Raw genomic sequence first — 20,645 nt, 5'->3', positions numbered from 1 at the left:
AAGAAGAAGAAGAAGACGACCAAGACCAAGACCAAGACCAAGACCAAAACAGCTTCTGAGTTAACATAACCAAGAAGGTGAGAATATTGAATCTATTGAAAACTTTAAAAGTCTGAAGAAATAGGGTCTTACTGCAGAGTTCTATACAGTAAACAATAGGATTGGCAATAACTTGCAATATTTTTTGGGGGGGTATGCAATCCCGTTGGCCAACAACTCAAACCAAGGTAGCCCATTCCTGGTACTGGGGTTTTATTTGGTATCATAAGGTATCTAGCTGGGGTATTATACCTCTATTATAGAGTAAATTCCATTTAAACTTTCTATGCATATATGTATTAGAAAGCTTCTCAAGTAGTATGTTTTCATACATGCTTTTAAAAGGCCTTTAATGTTAGTTATCACTCCCTGTATTCCTTACTCTGCCTTCCTATTCCACATCACTTTTAATCCTTCCTGTTCCATTTTCCCACTTCCATCCTTTAAAAACACTATTGTCTATATACTGAAGTAACAGAACATGGAGATAATACTAGCTGAAATACTAGATAATACTCAGCCGAAAGCTTTATTCACACTGTCTAGCTTCTTAGTGTAGGAAGAGAAAAGAAATCATTAGATTTACCCAGTTGTGAACCCTGAACACTATAATAATGACTTGCCTGGCAAGATATGCCCACTGTTACAATAATGGCATGAATGTCATGGGGGTAACCAACCACTTTTTGAATAAGTCCTGCTTCACGAGATGAAGCCCATAGTTGACATTGTCAACGAGTCTGAAACCTGTGGCTAGATAGATCATGGGAAAATAGAGGTAGGGGAAACCTACTATTCATGGTATTTTTTAATGAGAATGGCTCATGAATTCTTGGTCCCAGGTTGATTAGACTGTTTGGGAAGGATTAGAATGGGTGGACTTGTTGGAGGTCTTATGTCACTGTGGATGAGCTTTGAGGTTTCAAAAGCCCAGAAATTCCAGTTCTCTCTCTCTCTCTCTCTCTCTCTCTCTCTCTCTCTCTCTCTCTCTCTCTCTCTTTCTCTCCTCTCTCCCTCCTTCCCCCATTTATCTCTATCTCTATCTCTCTCTGCCTCTATCTACCTCTTGCCTGTGGATTATATGTAAGCTCTTAACTACTGTCCCAGCATCATGCCTGCCTGCCTGCTTCCATGCTCTCAACCATGATAGTTATGGAATCACCCTCTGTAACTGTAAGCCCCAGTAAAATCTTTCTTTTATAAGTTGCTTTGGTCTTATCACAGTAAAAGAAAGGCAATAAGACACTATTATTCTGATAAATGGACATAGCAATAAAATAACTCCTAATGACCTATTGCTATACTCATAGACCAGAGCATCATTCAACTCTCATCAGAGAAACTGTAGATGGCAATTTGCATTGGATCCAAAATTGGCCAGTGTGCAGAAGTGATTATGAGATGTGTATATCATAGCCCTCCAAGCTCAGTGATTCATGTGAAAGAGGGTGTGGAAAGACAGTAAAGGCCAGAGATGGTGATGACTTAAGGAAACAGTGCTTCCTAGACATGACTGGGGAGATACATGTTTGAAATCACAATGATTGTGATAGTTAGATCAAGGAAGAGAACCATCTCAGTATGGAGTGAGGGGGGAGGCGGTCATGAAGTTCCAACCCTAGTTGAGGAACCATTGGCAATTGATGACTGAAGGAAGAAAGTCCACTTTCTTTAAGAAAGTAATCACATGCTCTAGGAGATGGCTTACAGCCATATACATACTTGCAACCCCGAGTGGACCCAGTGTGTTGTTAATAATAATAATAACAATAACAACAACAATAATAACAACAACTCATAGCATTGGAACTGAATAGTGGCAGGGGAGTTGGGGAGGAATTGGAATGGAGGGGTTTTGTCTCCTGAAGACATGTACGAGATTCTCAAATAATGAAAAAGAAGAATTCAATACCATTAGCAATCAGGGAAATGCGGTTTAAAACAACCTGAAGATTCCCTCTCATCACTGTCAGAATGGTAATCATCAGAAAATCAAATAATAACAAATGCTGGTGAGGCTGTTGGGTAAGGATAATCATTATTGACTTTTAGTGATAGTGCAAACTGGTATGGCCACTGTAGAAAAACAGCGCGGAGAGTCCTTCAAAAGTTGTGAGTTGAACTACTTTGGGCGTATACCCAAAGGACTGTACATATTGTTACAGAGCACTTAGTTGTTTGTGTTTGCTGCTGCTTAATTCATAATTGCCAGGAAATGAAATCAGCCCATATGTCCATCAACTGATAGATGGAGATAAAAATATGATATATATTATTGGGTTTTATTAAGCTGTGAAGAAAAATAAAATTATGAAAATTTCAGGTAAATGGATGAAACTGGAAACAATTATGTTGATTGAGTTTACTCAGACACAGGGGAAAAAACCATGGCATGTGGATCCTAGCTTCTAATTTTGTGTGTTTAACTTGGAATACCCTTAGAAGACAGGACATTAGCAAGAAGCTACTGAGAGGGGCTGCCTGAAGGGAGGGGTCAGTTGAAATTAGGTAATATAAAAGTAGAGAGGGGGTGGGAAGGTTTAAAGGCTTAGCGGCCAGAGGAGACAAGAGGATAGAGGTTAACTAAAATGAAGGGGATATGAAAAAGATATAAACCGTTACTGTCTTGTAACTAAATTTAGAAAATGTGATTTATATAAAAAGAAATTTAAAGGGAGACACCTTTCATGGCTGGAAAAACTATTCCTAAAAGCCATAGACTGAAACAAAATCTTTTATAGCAGGAGTCAGAGATTTCCTTAGGAGTTGATCGTAATGGAGAGTTCAAAGGTCACCCCCCCCCAGTATAGACCCTTGATATTTCTCTTAGTTACTCAGAATTAGATAATAAGACATTGTTGCTGAAGATTCTGTGCACTGTGGCTACTTGATATAAAGAAATAAAGCTGGGACTGAATTACGTGCTTTCTCCATGCTGGTGTTCATAGTCCTGAAAGGTTCTGTGCAGGATGCTGGAGGAGAAAAGGCACCAATGGTTTTACCTTTCTGTGAATCTTGTGATTTATGAGACCGACCCACCATGCTCACGTGGGCATTACTGTCATGGGTGTAACCAACTGCTCTCTGATTGTATTTGAGGCCCTCCTACCAGGAAGGAGTCGATGCTGGTACTAGAAGCCTAGCCCCACACCCATGCTGAAGGAGACCATAGGTTCTGAAGATAGGAATGCAGAAATGAACACTATTGCTTAGTTAGACTGACATTGTTACCAAACTGCTCTTAAACATTTGCTTCTAGCCATAGACAGCTTCTACTCCTGGCATTAATAAGGGAAAGCCCTTTTCAGTGAATGGTGTTTAATGTGGAGACTCATGGCTAGCTAGGAAAGATTATAAAAGTAAATGAAGGTTCCCAAAGAACACATTTACACCATCCCCTCTAAAGCATAGGGAAGATGGCAGAAGAGGGCTAGAAACAAGGTAAGAGCTGAAAGATGGAGACATATGCTATAAAATGCCATCTTCAGGACAAGATGCAGCCCTTGAAATTATGAACTCATAGAGCAACTAGGGATGCCTGCACTGGGCTTGACACAGATTGAAGAGGCTCTACCCTTCTCTCATGAACTATTTGTAATGGATGGATTCAGGAAGGGAGGCATCATTGCTTTTATCTGTGTATACACTGATGGTCCCATCAAGTGCCAATGGGTAGTTCTAATCCAATGGTCATACAGATAGCCCAGGGTCACCAAACAAAATAAAAAATCATGAATTTGGTAAGGGAACTGGTAAAGGGAGAATTGGAGATGGAGATCAGAGGGAGATAAGGTATGATGAGAGAGTAATCCGAATATATCATATACATGTGTGGAATTGTCAAAAAATCAATCAAAACATATTCAAAGATAGAACTCCTCATATACTTTTAGATTTGTGAAATTATAAATAACGTATTTATTAAAATACTTCATTTATTATTGTAAAATACAAAAAATAAAAAAAGTATGGTGTCTTTTATCCCCCTTAAGTCTGGCACCTCAGTGCCCCAAGATATCTGCTGGATATCTTGCCAGAAGCACACATTCCAATTTCATGGTGGCCCAGACCAGCAGCCCCACACTCCATTACACTTAAATCTACACACGAAAGAACATACAATAACCTTAGATCCAATTGATAAGATATAATTGCCCACCTAAACATACAAAGCCCAGTACCACCCATCCCTTAAGAACATTAATAACAACCTGCAAATACACAGAGCAGAATCTTAACGTCACCTGCCATATTGTCCTGCCACGGCTTCTCTCCCTCTCCCTCCTGCCTCTTCCTCCTTTCCGTTCCAGTCTCCTCCTCTTCCCTCAAACTTCCCTCCCGCCCATCCTTCCTTCTCCTCCAATGACAGGCCTCCTTCTATCCTGTACCTGCCCCTCACTTGTATTTTACAAATTCAATGGGGAGAAGTTTCTGGTGAAGTCACCTGAGTCCTGAGTACATGACTAGGCAGCTGTCCTTGGGGCAGTGGAATTAGGATCAAAATACAGATAACTCCAGGGCAAATACCAAAGTCAAATAAAATACCCCACAAAATCCACGGAAGCTCATGTGTATGCATGATGCCTACTGAAACATGTATACATTGTTTCACATATACTTTAAATGTATATATTTCAATATAAGTATAGCTATACACTTACAGTATTTATTTTTTTTAGATTTATTTGTTTTATTTTATGTGGATGAGCGGTTTGCTTGTGTATGTGCCTATGCACTATGTGCGTGCGTTCTTGATGACCACAGAGACCAGAAGAGGGCATTGGATCTCCCGGAACCGGAGTTACAGATGGCTATAAGCTGCCATGTGGGTGTTGAGAACTGAGACTAGGTCCTTTGGAAGAGCAGTTAGTACTCTTAACTTCTGAGCCATCTCTCCATATATATTTTCCCAAGTATTATATATTTAAGCATATACTTATATCAGACACATACCATACAACTTACACATATACTTCATATATATATATATATATACACACACACACACAAGTTATGATTCTAACATTTTACATATTTGCTTGAATTAATATATAACATCATACATATTTATGGGCTGTGGTATAGTAATTTGATAAAAGAATATGGTGGTACACAACGTGTAATAATCAAATCAGAGCATGAGTGCTTCTCTCTCCTTGGAACACTTATTTGTTTGGGAAACTTTGAAGTCTTCTTTTCCAGTTCTTTACAAAATATATGACATTGTTGTGGACTGTAGTTTCTCTTCTATGCTGTGGACCACTCAGACTCATCCTATAAAGTATATTTAGTTCTATCCATCCAACCTGCTTCTGTGCCTCCTCTTCTTCATCCTCCCCAACTTTCAGTTTCAGTGACTAATATTCTTCCTATTCCTCTTCATTGGAGTCTGATTAAGTTTGGCTGGGCCATAGGTGCCAATGCTGAGTTCTGGAATGGGTAGTAATCGTTGCTCAAAGTGCACCATGCATGAAAAAATGACTAGACCAGGTGTGAGACCAATGCCCTAACTCTTCCTTAAGGGAAAAGACCATTTCTGTCCCGCAGGGCTTGTTAAGGACTCTGGGAGATATATACCTATGAGCTGGTTTGCACAGGTGTTTTGGTGCCTTGAATTCCTTAAGTGAGGAGTATGCCATGGGCTCTCCTGAGGCCGCATGAGAAGGCATATTGTGTTTGCCACTTTAGGCAGCACTGACAATGAGAAACAACAAACAGAGGTTCCCATAGCCCTTCACTCAGGGCGAAAATATGAGATCTGGCTTCCTTGCTCTAAGTGACTCGATACTGGACAAAACAGTGTCTTAGGGCCCTGCTTTGCCCTAGGTGGCTTCATATTACAAGCATTTCTGACTCCATTTTGCAAATGTAGAGGCAAGGTGACTTGGCACCTTGGTGGACATGTAATCACACCTCTGATTGACACCACTCATGAGGCAGACTGATAAATAACTTATTTCTAAAAGCAGAAAGGGGGCCACCCTATAAAAGTAGTTCTGGGCCATCACAATAAAACCATATCAGAAAAAGTCCTGCCCATGTATTGAATATTGTAGACTGAGGTGCACACAGCACCCTTTCTGAGCCTCATCAAGGAGGACACCCAATACTGGGGCAGATACATAACCTACTGACCTATTATCACCTGGTGCGTGCGTCAAGGGAGCAGCAGGTGGAGAGCTCTCATCTGTCTTGGGAGCTTCATCTTAGCTCAGACTTCACTGCTGATGCAGCCTCGTTGAACTGCCACCTGCTTGTCCATGGTCTGTCTGTCTGCATTCTGTCCCGTACCTTTCCTGGGTGACCTTCTTGATTTTACACCTAACTTTTACAGCTTGATTCAATCCTGGGCTCAACTCTGTGTTGCATCTGTTTAACTCAACAGCTTTGCTACTTCTCACAGAGCCTGCACCTATCAGCCTCCTCCCTCTGTCCCCAGTTAGACCTCTTTGAGTTCCTTCAAGTCTACTTTTACTCTTTGGTTCTGGAACTATCATCTATTTATCTGTCTATCTGTCTACCTGTCTGTCTGTCTGTCTATCTATCTATCTATCTATCTATCTATCTATCTATCTATCTATCTATCCATCCATGTATGTATGTATGTATGTATGTATGTATGTATGTATGTTTCTCTCTCTCTCTCTCTCTCTCTCTCTCTCTCTCTCTCTCATCACCTCTCCCTATCATTGTCTATCTATTTATCTGTCATCTATCTATCCATCTGTCTACCTACAGTGTGTGTCTATCTACAGTGTGATGTGTAGTATGTAATCTGAGAATTAAGATTAGTAATTAAGGGTAGAATAAAAGAATCTCTGTGTGCAAATGACAAGTTATCAAAGGAAATCAGGAAAATGTAGAAACGGCTGCCAAAGCAGTCAATGACCATGTGGATTTGTTAGTAAATTCTGATACTGTGGAAAACCACGAATGTCTTTTTTTTTTTTTTTGACCCAGTGTGATCATGAAACAGATACCGTCACTCCCCTGAACTTCAGTAAAGTCTTTAAAAGTCTATTTCAGTTGGCCAATTTACTGTCTCAAGAGCGAGGGGAAATACCTGCTGATTGGTTGGTTTCCTGATGAAGATCCATCAGGGAAGAGGCAGGGTATGGGTATGCTGCTTTGTCAAGCTGAATCATCCACCACACTCCTGTTCTATGACCTTGGCAGTGTGACAGTCATGCTACTCTTGATCTAGACTGGTCCTGTGACTTGCTTTGATGAAAAGAAAGTGGTAGAAATGTAAGCCCATGAGGTCCAGGGCAGAACATCATGGTTTGAGTGATGGTGTTCCTCATAGACACGCAGATTAAATACTTGGTGGCAGTGATTGAAAAAGCTGTGAAACCTTTAGGAGATGGAGACTCTCTGGAGAAACTGAGTCGCTGGGAACAGGCCCTGGAGCATCGTGGCCGACCGCACTTCCTGTTCACTCTCTGCTTTATCAGTGTAGATGCAACATGACCAGCCAGCCTACTGCTCCTGCCGCCCTGCCCTGCCTGCCTACTGCCATGATGGACTACATCTTTCTAGAGTTGTGAGACAACATAAACCCTCTCTTCCTTAAGTTCCTTTTGTCGGGGTGTTTTATCACAGTTATAAGAAAGAAACTGTGGGTCACAACTTGGCCAGTTTTAAAAAAACTGATTAGTGTGAGTGTGGATATTAGAGATTTTATTATTTAATTTATATTTTCCTTGTTACTAGCGAGATAATACTAGTAATATGTTTCACATTTCTTAAAAATTAAGTCAATGAATCAATTTTAAAATGACAGATAAAATTGCACATGCCCACTACGGACAATGTGATATTTTTAAGTCTGTGTATATTGTAGAATGAGCACATCTAGCTAAGTAACAAGTGCTTGCCTGTGTAGAGAAATGATGCTTATTGTTTTAAGCTGCTGAATTCTAGGTGACCTGTTATGTGGCATTGCTATGGTTGTATACAACTGAAAGAAAACGTGGGTGACAGGCTTGGGGGTGTGTGTCAAGTCAGGGTTCACTGAGGTTACAACCCGTGCTGCTGGGACTGAAGTGGGCTTCCTAGAACAGTCTTCACCAGTTCCTGGAGTGTCCAAGTGACACGAGGCCCTGCCCCCCAACCTCATGAGTCTTCTGAGAGCCACAGCAGGCACTCTCTGCTCTGTCCACGCCACTGACGTGTACCTGAGAGTGCCTTTGCCATCTCCCCATCTTTCCAGCGTGCTTCTACTTTCATTTTTCTTCCCTTATTTGACTCCTCCACATTCTCTTCCTCCTCCTCTTCCCCTCATTCTCCTACTTTTTCCTTTTCCTTTTCTTTTTTTCAGGGTGGGGTTGGGGGAGGGCAGAGCCTTGCTGTATAGCACAGGCTGGTCTGGAACTCACTCTGTAGTCTAGACTGGCCTTATTTCATGCGAATCCTCCTGTCTAGGCCTCCCAAATGCAGCAATTACAGATGTAAATTCATCATGCACAGCTTCGAAGTATCTATTTCTAAATATCCTAAATATACTGAAGGCATATATAACACATAGTATAGTAGGCTGAATGCCTGTAGTGACACTTCTCCTCCCATTGGTGCATACTATGGGCTTGGGACTATGCTCAAACTGCTAAAAAAGTTGTTATATTTTTGGCTCAGTCTATTATTCTCTTTATTTTGGATAGAGAGGGATAGAACCATCGAGTCACCTCTCAGTTAAGAGGCCCAACCACAGTTCAATTCAAGCTGCTGCTTCTGAACTTCTTTTTTTTTTTTTTTTATTAACTTGAGTATTTCTTATGTACATTTCGAGTGTTATTCCCTTTCCCGGTTTCCGGGCAAACATCCCCTTCCCCCCCCCTTCCTTATGGGTGTTCCCTCCCCACCTCCCCCATTGCCCCCTCCCCCGACAGTCTAGTTCACTGGGGGTTCAGTCTTAGCAGGACCCAGGGCTTCCCCTTCCACTGGTGCTCTTACTAGGATATTCATTGCTACCCTGAGGTCAGAGTCCAGGGTCAGTCCATGTATAGTCTTTAGGTAGTGGCTTAGTCCCCTGGAAGCTCTGGTTGCTTGGCATTGTTGTACATATGGGGTCTCAAGCCCCTTCAAGCTCTTCCAGTTCATTCTCTGATTCCTTCAACGGGGTCCCGCTCTCAGTTCAGTGGTTTGCTGCTGGCATTCGCCTCTGTATTTGCTGTATTCTGGCTGTGTCTCTCAGGATCGATCTACATCCGCTCCTGTCGGTCTGCACTTCTTTGCTTCATCCATCTTGTCTAATTGGGTGGCTGTATATATATGGGCCACATGTGGGCAGGCTCTGAATGGGTGTTCCTTCAGTCTCTGTTTTAATCTTTTGCCTCTCTTCCCTGCCAAGGGTATTCTTGTTCCCTTTTAAAGAAGGAGTGAAGCCTTCACATTTTGATCATCCGCCTTGAGTTTCATTTGTTCTAGGCAACTAGGTAATTCAAGCATTTGGGCTAATAGCCACTTATCAGTGAGTGCATACCATGTATGTCTTTCTGTGATTGGGTTAGCTCACTCAGGATGATATTTTCCAGGTCCAACCATTTGCCTACGAATTTCATAAAAGTCGTTGTTTTTGATAGCTGAGTAATATTCCATTGTGTAGATGTACCACATTTTCTGTATCCATTCCTCTGTTGAAGGGCATCTGGGTTCTTTCCAGCTTCTGGCTATTATAAATAAGGCTACGATGAACATAGTGGAGCACGGTCTTTTTATATGTTGGGGCATCTTTTGGGTATATGCCCAAGAGAGGTATAGCTGGATCCTCAGGCAGTTCAATGTCCAATTTTCTGAGAAACCTCCAGACTGATTTCCAGAATGGTTGTACCAGTCTGCAACCCCACCAACAATGGAGGAGTGTTCCTCTTTCTCCACATCCTCGCCAGCATTTGCTGTCACCTGAGTTTTTGATCTTAGCCATTCTCACTGGTGTGAGGTGAAATCTCAGGGTTGTTTTGATTTTGCATTTCCTGATGACTAAAGATGTTGAACATTTCTTTAGGTGTTTCTCAGCCATTCGCATTCCTCAGCTGTGAATTCTTTTTTGTTTAGCTCTGAACCCCATTTTTTAATAGGGTTATTTGTCTCCCTCACGGTCTAACTTTTTGAGTTCTTTTTGTATATTTTGGATATAAGGCCTCTATCTGTTGTAGGATTGGTAAAGATCTTTTCCCAATCTGTTGGTTGCCGTTTTGTCCTGACCACAGTGTCCTTTGCCTTACAGAAGCTTTGTAGTTTTATGAGATCCCATTTGTCGATTCTTGATCTTAGAGCATAAGCCATTGGTGTTTTGTTCAGGAAATTTTTTCCAGAGCCCATGTGTTCAGATGCTTCCCTAGTTTTTCTTCTATTAGTTTGAGTGTGTCTGGTTTGATGTGGAGGTCCTTGATCCACTTGGACTTAAGCTTTGTACAGGGTGATAAGCATGGATCGATCTGCATTCTTCTACATGTTGACCTCCAGTTGAACCAGCACCATTTGCTGAAAATGCTATCTTTTTTCCATTGGATGGTTTGGGCTCCTTTGTCAAAAATCAAGTGACCATAGGTGTGTGGGTTCATTTCTGGGTCTTCAATTCTATTCCATTGGTCTATCTGTCTGTCTCTGTACCAATACCATGCAGTTTTTATCACTATTGCTCTGTAATACTGCTTGAGTTCAGGGATAGCGATTCCCCCTGAAGTCCTTTTATTGTTGAGGATAGTTTTAGCTATCCTGGGTTTTTTGTTATTCCAGATGAATTTGCAAATTGTTCTGTCTAACTCTTTGAAGAATTGGATTGGTATTTTGATGGGGATTGCATTGAATCTGTAGATCACTTTTGGTAAAATGGCCATTTTTACTATATTAATCCTGCCTATCCATGAGCATGGGAGATCTTTTCCATCTTCTGAGGTCTTCTTCAATTTCTTTCTTCAGAGTCTTGAAGTTCTTGTTGTACAAATCTTTTACTTGCTTGGTTAAAGTCACACCGAGGTACTTTATATTATTTGGGTCTATTATGAAGGTGTCGTTTCCCTAATTTCTTTCTCGGCTTGTTTCTCTTTTTGTGTAGAGGAAGGCTACTGATTTATTTGAGTTAATTTTATACCCAGCCACTTTTGCTGAAGTTGTTTATCAGCTTTAGTAGTTCTCTGGTGGAACTTTTTGGGATCACTTAAATATACTATCATATCATCTGCAAATAGTGATATTTTGACTTCTTCTTTTCCGATCTGTATCCCCTTGACCTCCTTTTGTTGTCTGATTGCTCTGGCTAGAACTTCAAGAACTATATTGAATAAGTAGGGAGAGAGTGGGCAGCCTTGTCTAGTCCCTGATTTTAGTGGGATTGCTTCAAGTTTCTCTCCATTTAGTTTAATGTTAGCCACTGGTTTGCTGTATATGGCTTTTACTATGTTTAGGTATGGGCCTTGGATTCCTATTCTTCCAGGACTTTTATCATGAAGGGTGTTGAATTTTGTCAAATGCTTTCTCAGCATCTAATGAAATGATCATGTGGTTTTTGTTCTTTCAGTTTGTTTATATAATGGATCACGTTGATGGTTTTCCGTATATTAAACCATCCCTGCATGCCTGGGATGAAGCCTACTTGATCATGGTGGATGATTGTTTTGATGTGCTCTTGGATTCGGTTTGCCAGAATTTTGTTGAGTATTTTTGCGTCGATGTTCATAAGGGAAATTGGTCTGAAGTTCTCTTTCTTTGTTGGGTCTTTGTGTGGTTTAGGTATAAGAGTAATTGTGGCTTCATAGAAGGAGTTCAGTAGTGCTCCATCTGTTTCAATTTTGTGGAATAGTTTGGATAATATTGGTACGAGGTCTTCTATGAAGGTCTGATAGAATTCTGCACTAAACCCGTCTGGACCTGGGCTCTTTTTGGTTGGGAGACCTTTAATGATTGCTTCTATTTCCTTAGGAGTTATGGGGTTGTTTAACTGGTTTATCTGTTCCTGATTTAACTTCGGTACCTGGTATCTGTCTAGGAAATTGTCCATTTCCTGCAGATTTTCAAGTTTTGTTGAGTATAGGCTTTTATAGTAAGATCTGATGATTTTTTGAATTTCCTCTGAATCTGTAGTTATGTCTCCCTTTTCATTTCTGATTTTGTTAATTTGGACACGCTCTCTGTGTCCTCTCGTTAGTCTGGCCAAGGGTTTATCTATCTTGTTGATTTTCTCAAAGAACCAACTTTTGGTTCTGTTGATTCTTTCTATGGTCCTTTTTGTTTCTACTTGGTTGATTTCAGCTCTGAGTTTGATTATTTCCTGCCTTCTACTCCTCCTGGGTGTATTTGCTTCTTTTTGTTCTAGAGCTTTTAGGTGTGCTGTCAAGCTGCTGACATATGCTCTTTCCTGTTTCTTTCTGCAGGCACTCAGCGCTATGAGTTTTCCTCTTAGCACAGCTTTCATCGTGTCCCATAAGTTTGGGTATGTTGTACCTTCATTTTCATTAAATTCTAAAAAGTTTTTAATTTCTTTCTTTATTTCTTCCTTGACCAGGTTATCATTGAGTAGAGCATTGTTCAATTTCCACGTATATGTGGGCATTCTTCCCTTATTGTTATTGAAGACCAGTTTTAGGCCGTGGTGGTCTGATACCACGCATGGGATTATTTCTATCCTTCTGTACCTGTTATATGGTCAATTTTGGAGAAAGTACCATGAGGAGCTGAGAAGAAGGTATATCCTTTTGCATTAGGGTAGAACGTTCTATAAATATCCGTTAAGTCCATTTGGCTCATGACTTCTCTTAGTCTGTCTACGTCTCTGTTTAATTTCTGTTTCCATGATCTGTCCATTGATGAGAGTAGGGTGTTGAAGTCTCCTACTATTATTGTGTGAGGTGCAATATGTGTTTTGAGCTTTAGTAAGGTTTCTTTTACGTATGTAGGTGCCCTTGTATTTGGGGCATAGATATTTAGGATTGAGAGTTCATCTTGGTGGATTTTTCCTTTGATAAATATAAAGTGTCCTTCCTTATCTTTTTTGATGACTTTTAGTTGAAAATTGACTTTATTTGATATTAGAATGGCTACTCCAGCTTGCTTCTTCCGACCATTTGCCTGGAAAGTTGTTTTCCAGCCTTTCACTCTGAGGTAGTGTCTGTCTTTGTCTCTTAGGTGTGTTTCCTGTAGGCAGCAGAATGCAGGGTCCTCGTTGCGTATCCAGTTTGTTAATCTATGTCTTTTTATTGGGGAGTTGAGGCCATTGATGTTGAGAGATATTAAGGAATAGTGATTATTGCTTCCTGTTATATTCATACTTGGATGTATTATGTTTGTGTGCTTTTCTTCTCTTTGTTTTGTTGCCAAGACGATTAGTTTCTTGCCTCTTCTTGGGTATAGCTTGCCTCCTTATGTTGGGCTTACCATTTATTATCCTTTGTGGCGCTTGGATTTGTAGAAAGATATTGTGTAAATTTGGTTTTGTCATGGAATATCTTGGTTTCTCCATCTATATTTAATTGAGAGTTTTGCAGGATACAGTAGCCTGGGCTGGCATTTGTGTTCTCTTAGGGTCTGAATGACATCAGTCCAGGATCTTCTGGCCTTCATAGTTTCTGGCGAAAAGTCTGGTGTGATTCTGATAGGTCTGCCTTTATATGTTACTTGACCTTTTTCCCTTACTGCTTTTAATATTCTTTCTTTATTTTGTGCGTTTGGTGTTTTGACTATTATGTGACGGGAGGTGTTTCTTTTCTGGTCCAATCTATTTGGAGTTCTGTAGGCTTCTTGTATGCATATGGGTATCTCTTTTTTTAGGTTAGGGAAGTTTTCTTCTATGATTTTGTTGAAGATATGTACTGGTCCTTTGAGCTGGGAGTCTTCACTCTCTTCTATACCTATTATCCTTAGGTTTGATCTTCTCATTGAGTCCTGGATTTCCTGTATGTTTTGGACCAGTAGCTTTTTCCGCTTTACATTATCTTTGACAGTTGAGTCAATGATTTCTATGGAATCTTCTGCTCCTGAGATTCTCTCTTCCATCTCTTGTATTCTGTTGGTACAGCTTGTATCTACAGCTCCTTGTCTCTTCTTTTGGTTTTCTATATCCAGGGTTGTTTCCATGTGTTCTTTCTTGATTGCTTCTATTTCCATTTTTAATTCCTTCCACTGTTTGATTGTGTTTTCCTGGAATTCTTTCAGGGATTTTTGTGTCTCCTCTCTATGGGCTTCTACTTGTTTATTTATGTTTTCCTGGAATTCTTTCAGGCATTTTTGCTATTCCTCTCTGTAGGCTTCTACTTGTTCTCTAAGGTAGTTCATCATGTCTTTCTTGAAGTTCTCCAGCATCATGGTCAAATATGATTTTGAATCTAGATCTTGCTTTTCTGGTGTGTTTGGATATTCCATGTTTGTTTTGATGGGAGAATTGGGCTCCATGGTGCCATGTAGTCTTGGTTTCTGTTGCTTGGGTTCCTCAAACTTGCCTCTCGCCATCAGATTATCTCTAGTGTTACTTTGTTCTGCTATTTCTGACAGTGGCTAAACTGTCCTATAGGCCTGTGTGTCAGGAGTGCTGTAGACCTGTTTTCCTCTCTTGCAGTCAGTTATGGGGACAGAGTGTTCTGCTTTCGGGCGTGTAGTTTTTCCTTTCTACGGGTCTTCAGCTGTTCCTGTGGACCTGTGCCTTGAGTTCACCAGGCAAGTCACTTGCAGCAGATAAGTTAGTCTTACCTGTGGCCCCGAGGCTCGAGTTCGCTCGCGGGGTTCTGCCCACGGGCTCTCCGCGTGGCAGCAACCAGGAAGATCTGTTGCCGCCTCTTCCGGGGGCCTCCCGTGCACCAGGGTTCCAGATGGCCTCCGTGTTTTCCTCTGGAATCAGTAATGTGTGCAGAGAGCAGTCTCTTCTGGTTTTTGCAGGCGTGTCTGCCTCTCTGAAGGTTTAGCTCTCCTCCCACGGGATTTGGGTGCAGAGAACTGTTTATCCGGTCTGTTTCCTTCAGGTTCCGGCGGTGTCTCAGGCAGGGCTCCTGCTGCTCCTGGGCCCTCCCCCACAGGAACCCAGAGGCCTTGTACAGTTTCCTCTTGGGTCAGGGATGTGGGCAGGGGTGGGCAGTGTTGGTGGTCTCTTCCGCTCTGCAGCCTCAGGAGTGCCCACCTGACCAGGCGGTAAGGTATCTCTCCCACAGGTTCTGGGAGCAGAGAGCTGCTGCGGGCCGGGATCCGCGGGTGTGGGACTTCCGGTAAACACAGGACGTGCCTGGTCCTAGAGGGATTCTGCCTCTGTTGTCCCGATTCCACCAGGCAAGTCACTTGCAGCAGGTAAGTTAGTCTTACCTGTGGTCCCAAGGCTCAAGTTCGCTCGCGGGGTTCTGCCCACGGGCTCTCCGCGGTGGCAGCAATCAGGAAGTGCTTCTGAACTTCTGACTTCATTCCTGCCCTCATTACCATCTGTTCCCCAGCTCTGAGAAGCGTGCAGAGGAAAATGGACTGCCTCATTTTATTCATCAACTTGGCTGGGCCACAGAACGTGTGGATATTCTAATCCATGAAATATCTTAAGCATTAAAACAGTTTTGATGAATAATACAACATCTCTTATATGGTCACCTCATAAGCCTAAAAAAGCAAAATATTCTCCAGACTTCAGAGGTTTTAAGTCTTTGCACATATAATGGAAGCCTTTTCCAATGTCCTTACTTCTTAACCTCCTTGGAGATTCATGATTTGACTATTTTTGATGTTGAGCAGTAGCCCACTTATAATACCTTGTAAATAATTCACCCATGGGAGGTACTTTATAGAGAGAATCTCTTCTAAGCAACACCTGTCAAGAATAACAAAAAGCCTATGGCCGATGAGATGAGGCAGAAAATAGGAGGTTGGCTATCTGGCAGGGATAGAGAGAATTGTGGGAAATAGTCAGAGGTCAGGAGACTCATCTGGGAATGCTGAGATGGAGGTCAGCAGCAGGAAGCTGAACTCAGGGTGGAATAAAGGGGAGATTCGCCCTGAGTAGAGGGATGTGTGAAGAAGAGGGAACCAGCCATGTAGCCCAGGATAGACTAAAGGGATAAGTTAAGAGTAAGTCAGCAAACAAGCTGAAGATATGGCCTAGGCGTTTATTAATAATTGGTCTCAGAGTCATCATTCAGGGACCAGGGGCTGGGAGGAAAATGGATGTATCTTTTACAGTATTTTTATTAATGATTTTGGTGAATATCACGCATCACTTGAAAAGAAAACCATATATTGCTTTCTTATGTCTATGTGGGAGAGTTTTTCTGGGCTACTCCTATAGGAATAAACATGGTTGCGGCGTGGTCATAAGCTGTCTTTTGCACAGTGGGAGTGTTTTGTGATATTCAATCACCTCGTCAACACTTGTTGTCCAGCCTCAGCATCATGCCTATGGTGTTGGTGTGACACGGTGTCTTATTGATTCCTCTTGTTTGGTTTTCATCAATATGAGCAAGATTGTTTTTCCATATGCTTAATTCTCCCAGGGCTTGTCTTCTGTTAATTGCCTGTCCATAGCCTTGATACTTTTTATTGAGATATTCATCAAACTTCTAGCTTTTAAAAATGAATATCGAGTTTTACTCCTCTATAAAATTCATTGCATGTGCCTTTTAGTTTGTGGCTTGGTAGTGCTACTGTCACTTTTGTTGAAAAATTTGAATGTATTATATACATTTATCAATCTTTATGGTTTAAAGCACTGATTCTCCACCTGCAGGTCATGGTCCCTTTAGGAAGGTTGAGAGACACTGGTTTAGAGTCTTGTTCAAGAATGCGATCTGACGTCAGGATCATAGAGATATTTCTCACACACATTTCTCAAAGGCCCAGACAATTTAAGATTTTAAGACTCTCTTTGTGCGTAGGATGGAGGGTGGATGTCTAGTTTCCTCACACTAGTGGCACCTACCACTTACTGAATGTCACTGTGGCACCCATCACTTACTGAATGTCACTGTTCCATCTTTCGTTTTTATTGCAGTTCTTCTCATGTTGGAAGTTTTTTTTTTGTGTTTTTTCTGTGCTCTTTATTCTGTTTTTTTAATTTTTTAAAAAAATATTATTTTATATGTGTATGAATATACTTGAATGTGTATGCATATATTATGTATGTGCAGAAACCTATGGAGGTCAGAAGATGTCAAATTTCTTAGAACTGGAGCTACAGATGGTTATGAGTCCCCAACTGGGAGCTGGGAACTAAATCCAGTTCCTCTGCAGACTCTTGATTCATTCATTCTTTTTTTCTTCCTTCCTTCCTTCCTTCCTTCCTTCCTTCCTTTCTTTCTTTCTTTCTTCCTTTCTTCCTTTCTTCCTTTCTTCCTTTCTTCCTTTCTTCCTTCCTTCTCTTAGCCTTATGCTTTTCTATATCGACTTTAGGATTGTCTATCTGGTTTTACTGTAAAGTTCTACTGAAACTTTCATCGATTGTAGTTGCATTGAATAGATTAACCTGAACTTAGCTTAGTTTGTCTCTCTACAACTTGAATGCCTTTGGTAGATTTTATGATTTTCTCACATTTTTCTGAGATTTACAATTATTTGATCGCCTATGAAATATAAGTGTTGAATAAAAGGGATGGTTGGTAGCATTTTTATCTTGTCCCAAGTGAAGAGAACATTATCAAAGTTTCACCATTAAGAATAATATTTGCCAGGGTTGGGGATTTAGCTCAGTGGTAGAGTGCTTGTCTAGGAAGCGCAAGGCCCTGGGTTCGGTCCCCAGCCCCGAAAAAAAAAACCAAAAAAAAAAAAAAAAAAAGAAGAATACGTGCCATAAATTTTTTGATAAAAGCTCTATTATCTTCAATTCAATAAGCATCTCTCTACCTTCAGCCACACTAGACAGCATTCCATTTATTGAGATTATATTTCAAAGGTTGGCTATTTCAGACACAATTGTTCTTTATTCTCATGTTTGTGGGCTTGTTTTTGAATTGAGGCAACACTTCTCCCATCATTTATTTTTTTATTAATGTTATACTTACATATTTACCACTCTGAAAAATCTGCATAATTTTTTAGAGACTGATTCACAAAATTAATTATATGATATATTTACATCTTCGTTTTGAATTTTGTTGGCTGAGTTCCCTTCCCAGACTTTGGGATTTGGGGTTGCAGAATTTTGATGTGATCGTTCCTATTTTATTTCCTTTCCACCATTGGACCTATTTTCTGGTTATTGGTTTTATGATTTGCTTTGGTTGATCTTTGGTTGTGAGTATCCTACCTGGGCTCTGTGATGGGGTCAAGGTTCTGGATTGAAAGACTATGGAGAGAAGTCAGACTTAGTCACTAGGCAGCATGCGGCTTGGGGAGTTTGTATGCAGCTTTGCTGTCCTCTCTTCTCCCTTTGTTCTGGCCCTTTGCACAGCCAGAGTTTCATGGCGTCCATCTGGAGGCTTTTCAGCCATGCCTCTCGAGATGGAGATCTCAGCATTGGGCATATAATAGCTTCAATGTAGGGAATGTCCGACTGGCTTGATGTGAGTCATGCTTACTCTGCGAGGTCAGGCCTTCTAGCATGGAGAACAAACACACTAGATGAGCTGGTGATCAGAGTGAACCTGCAAAGCTGCTTTGGTGAAGCCTGGGCTCTGTTTTATTTTGTGGGAACTTCGTCTTTTTAAGGCTACGTTTTCTAAGACTTCATTTTTGCAGTTAGTCACATCTCTCACACACGAGGCAACTTTGCCTTGAACTCCTCTTTCCATCAGTGACAGAAATCCGGGAGGCTTCAGCTTGTGTTGTGTGTGATCCCCCTTTCTCCTCAGACATTCATATGAGTGATGGGTGGGTGTCTGGTACGTGAGTGGAGGGGCTTTCCATTTGTTAGGCATTCTCCTACTTTGGACCAGTGAGGGGTTTTTGCCTTCACGTCTGGAGAAGTTCCTTTGTTGGAATTCGCAGTGACATGTGCCTCCGCTGAGGGAATGTCTACAGGCTCTCTTACATATCTCCATTGCCCAAGGCAAACCCTCAAGGCAAGAGCCTTAATTTATTCTATACGAGGAAAACGGATATAGGCAACATTAATGCTTCACTAAACATTTTATAGAATATCAGATTTGTCTGACATAGTTTGGTCTGTTTCTTCTTTCTTGAGAGAAGGATCATTGTCCCTTGAAGACCATAAAATCCCTGTGTGAATGTGCACAAAACTAGCTTTCAAAGCAGATATTATTATGCAGATGTACAGGTATTTTACAATCTTTATAATCTTTCCCTAACCCTTAAGTTTGTCTTATGTCTATTTCCTTAGTTGAAGGAGCAACATAAATGATAGACGTTTATGAAGTCAAGGTAGAGGACTAGAGACTGATATTTGCCCAAGGACTATAAATGACCGAGAACATGATACTCTGCTGGGTTTGCTAAGCTCTGGCTTGGATGTAGAACAAACTCCAAGATAATTTTCACCTAGGAGGTCATCTCAGTGCTTACATGAACATAGAAGTTTGATCAACGTCTTTGAAAATGCTTTGAATGTTATTATCTAGGAGGTGACTTCAAAACGAGTTCATGAAGACATAAGAGAAAGATGTTTATCTCTTTCTAAGCCGTTAAGCATCACCAGGGTAAAGTATGAGTTAACACCAATGTGGCAGGAGCACGCCAGAGAGGGACATTTCCCTCACCTGTTCTTCTATGACCTGTTGTATAGGGTTCTTTAAAATGAAATATGACATTTAATAAGGAAAAAACCATAACCCACTGAAAATATTTCATATTTGAAAGTTTAACTATATTATCAATCAAATTATCTCCCACGCAGATGAATGGTTCTCAGCCTACATCTGCCTTCCCCCTCCCTCGACTTTGGCTGTTTGGGAGCAATAAATATCTTCTCTCTTCCTGAATTTATAGCAAACTTTTTATGGCCAGGGATTGTGTCTAGTCCAAAATCTCTTCCTCTTTAGGGCTTAATAGATAGAATACACAGCATCTTCTCTGCCCCATAAATATCACCAATGGCAGGGATGACATTTCCGTGGCAAGTATCTGTCAAAGACATGCTATGCAAGAGGGGTTTTAATGGACAACAGCACAGTAATGGAGTTCAGATCCATAGCACATCATCAGATATTCTCTTAAAGCTGAGTGAGGTGCGAGAGTACTGAACAAATGTGTGCTACAAACCTTGTGAGTAGCAGACAGCTCTAAAAACAGACAGATGTCAAGGCCCCTCAACAGTGTGTCTGAAAAGGTAGGCTACCCATCCATCAACCAGCTAATCAGTGTTGACTGAATGCCAGTCAGGAGAAGAGTTGCTGTTAGATCCCAAGGCCTCCCAGCAAATCAATTTTATCTGTTGTACACATTATTGGTGCCTGTTAAATATGTAATATTTCCTTCCTTTCCTGTAATTTGGATTATCATTTTGTTGGGCCAAAATGTCATTCTCTGATTGCAAGCTAGGAGAAAATTATACTTTGCAAAATTTTCAACTGTGTTTCAGAACTATCTCTGGGGCTCTCCTATTGCACAGTTATCGAGTGGTCCAGGACGGGATGAATACACTACAAAATGCAGTCAAGCATAGGATGGGACATGTTGAAAGCAGTGCATATAAATGAAGCTTGTTTTCATGAACAGTCCTTGGCTTGGTGTTTTAAATATATTCTATTGGAAATGCA

The 20,645-nt window shown here is 41.0% G+C and overlaps 1 protein-coding gene across 1 annotated transcript in view; it reads right to left on the bottom strand.

Annotated features, from left to right (window-relative positions):
- The window catches only part of Pcsk2 (proprotein convertase subtilisin/kexin type 2), a 270,294-nt gene that overhangs the window by 47,677 nt on the left and 201,972 nt on the right, over positions 1 to 20,645 (bottom strand). The gene's annotated exons all lie outside the window — the stretch shown is intronic.

This window comes from Rattus rattus, chromosome 5 (genome assembly GCF_011064425.1).
Source record: "Rattus rattus isolate New Zealand chromosome 5, Rrattus_CSIRO_v1, whole genome shotgun sequence".
Taxonomy (NCBI): Eukaryota; Metazoa; Chordata; class Mammalia; order Rodentia; family Muridae; genus Rattus; species Rattus rattus.
This window is presented reverse-complemented; position numbering and strand designations above follow the sequence as displayed.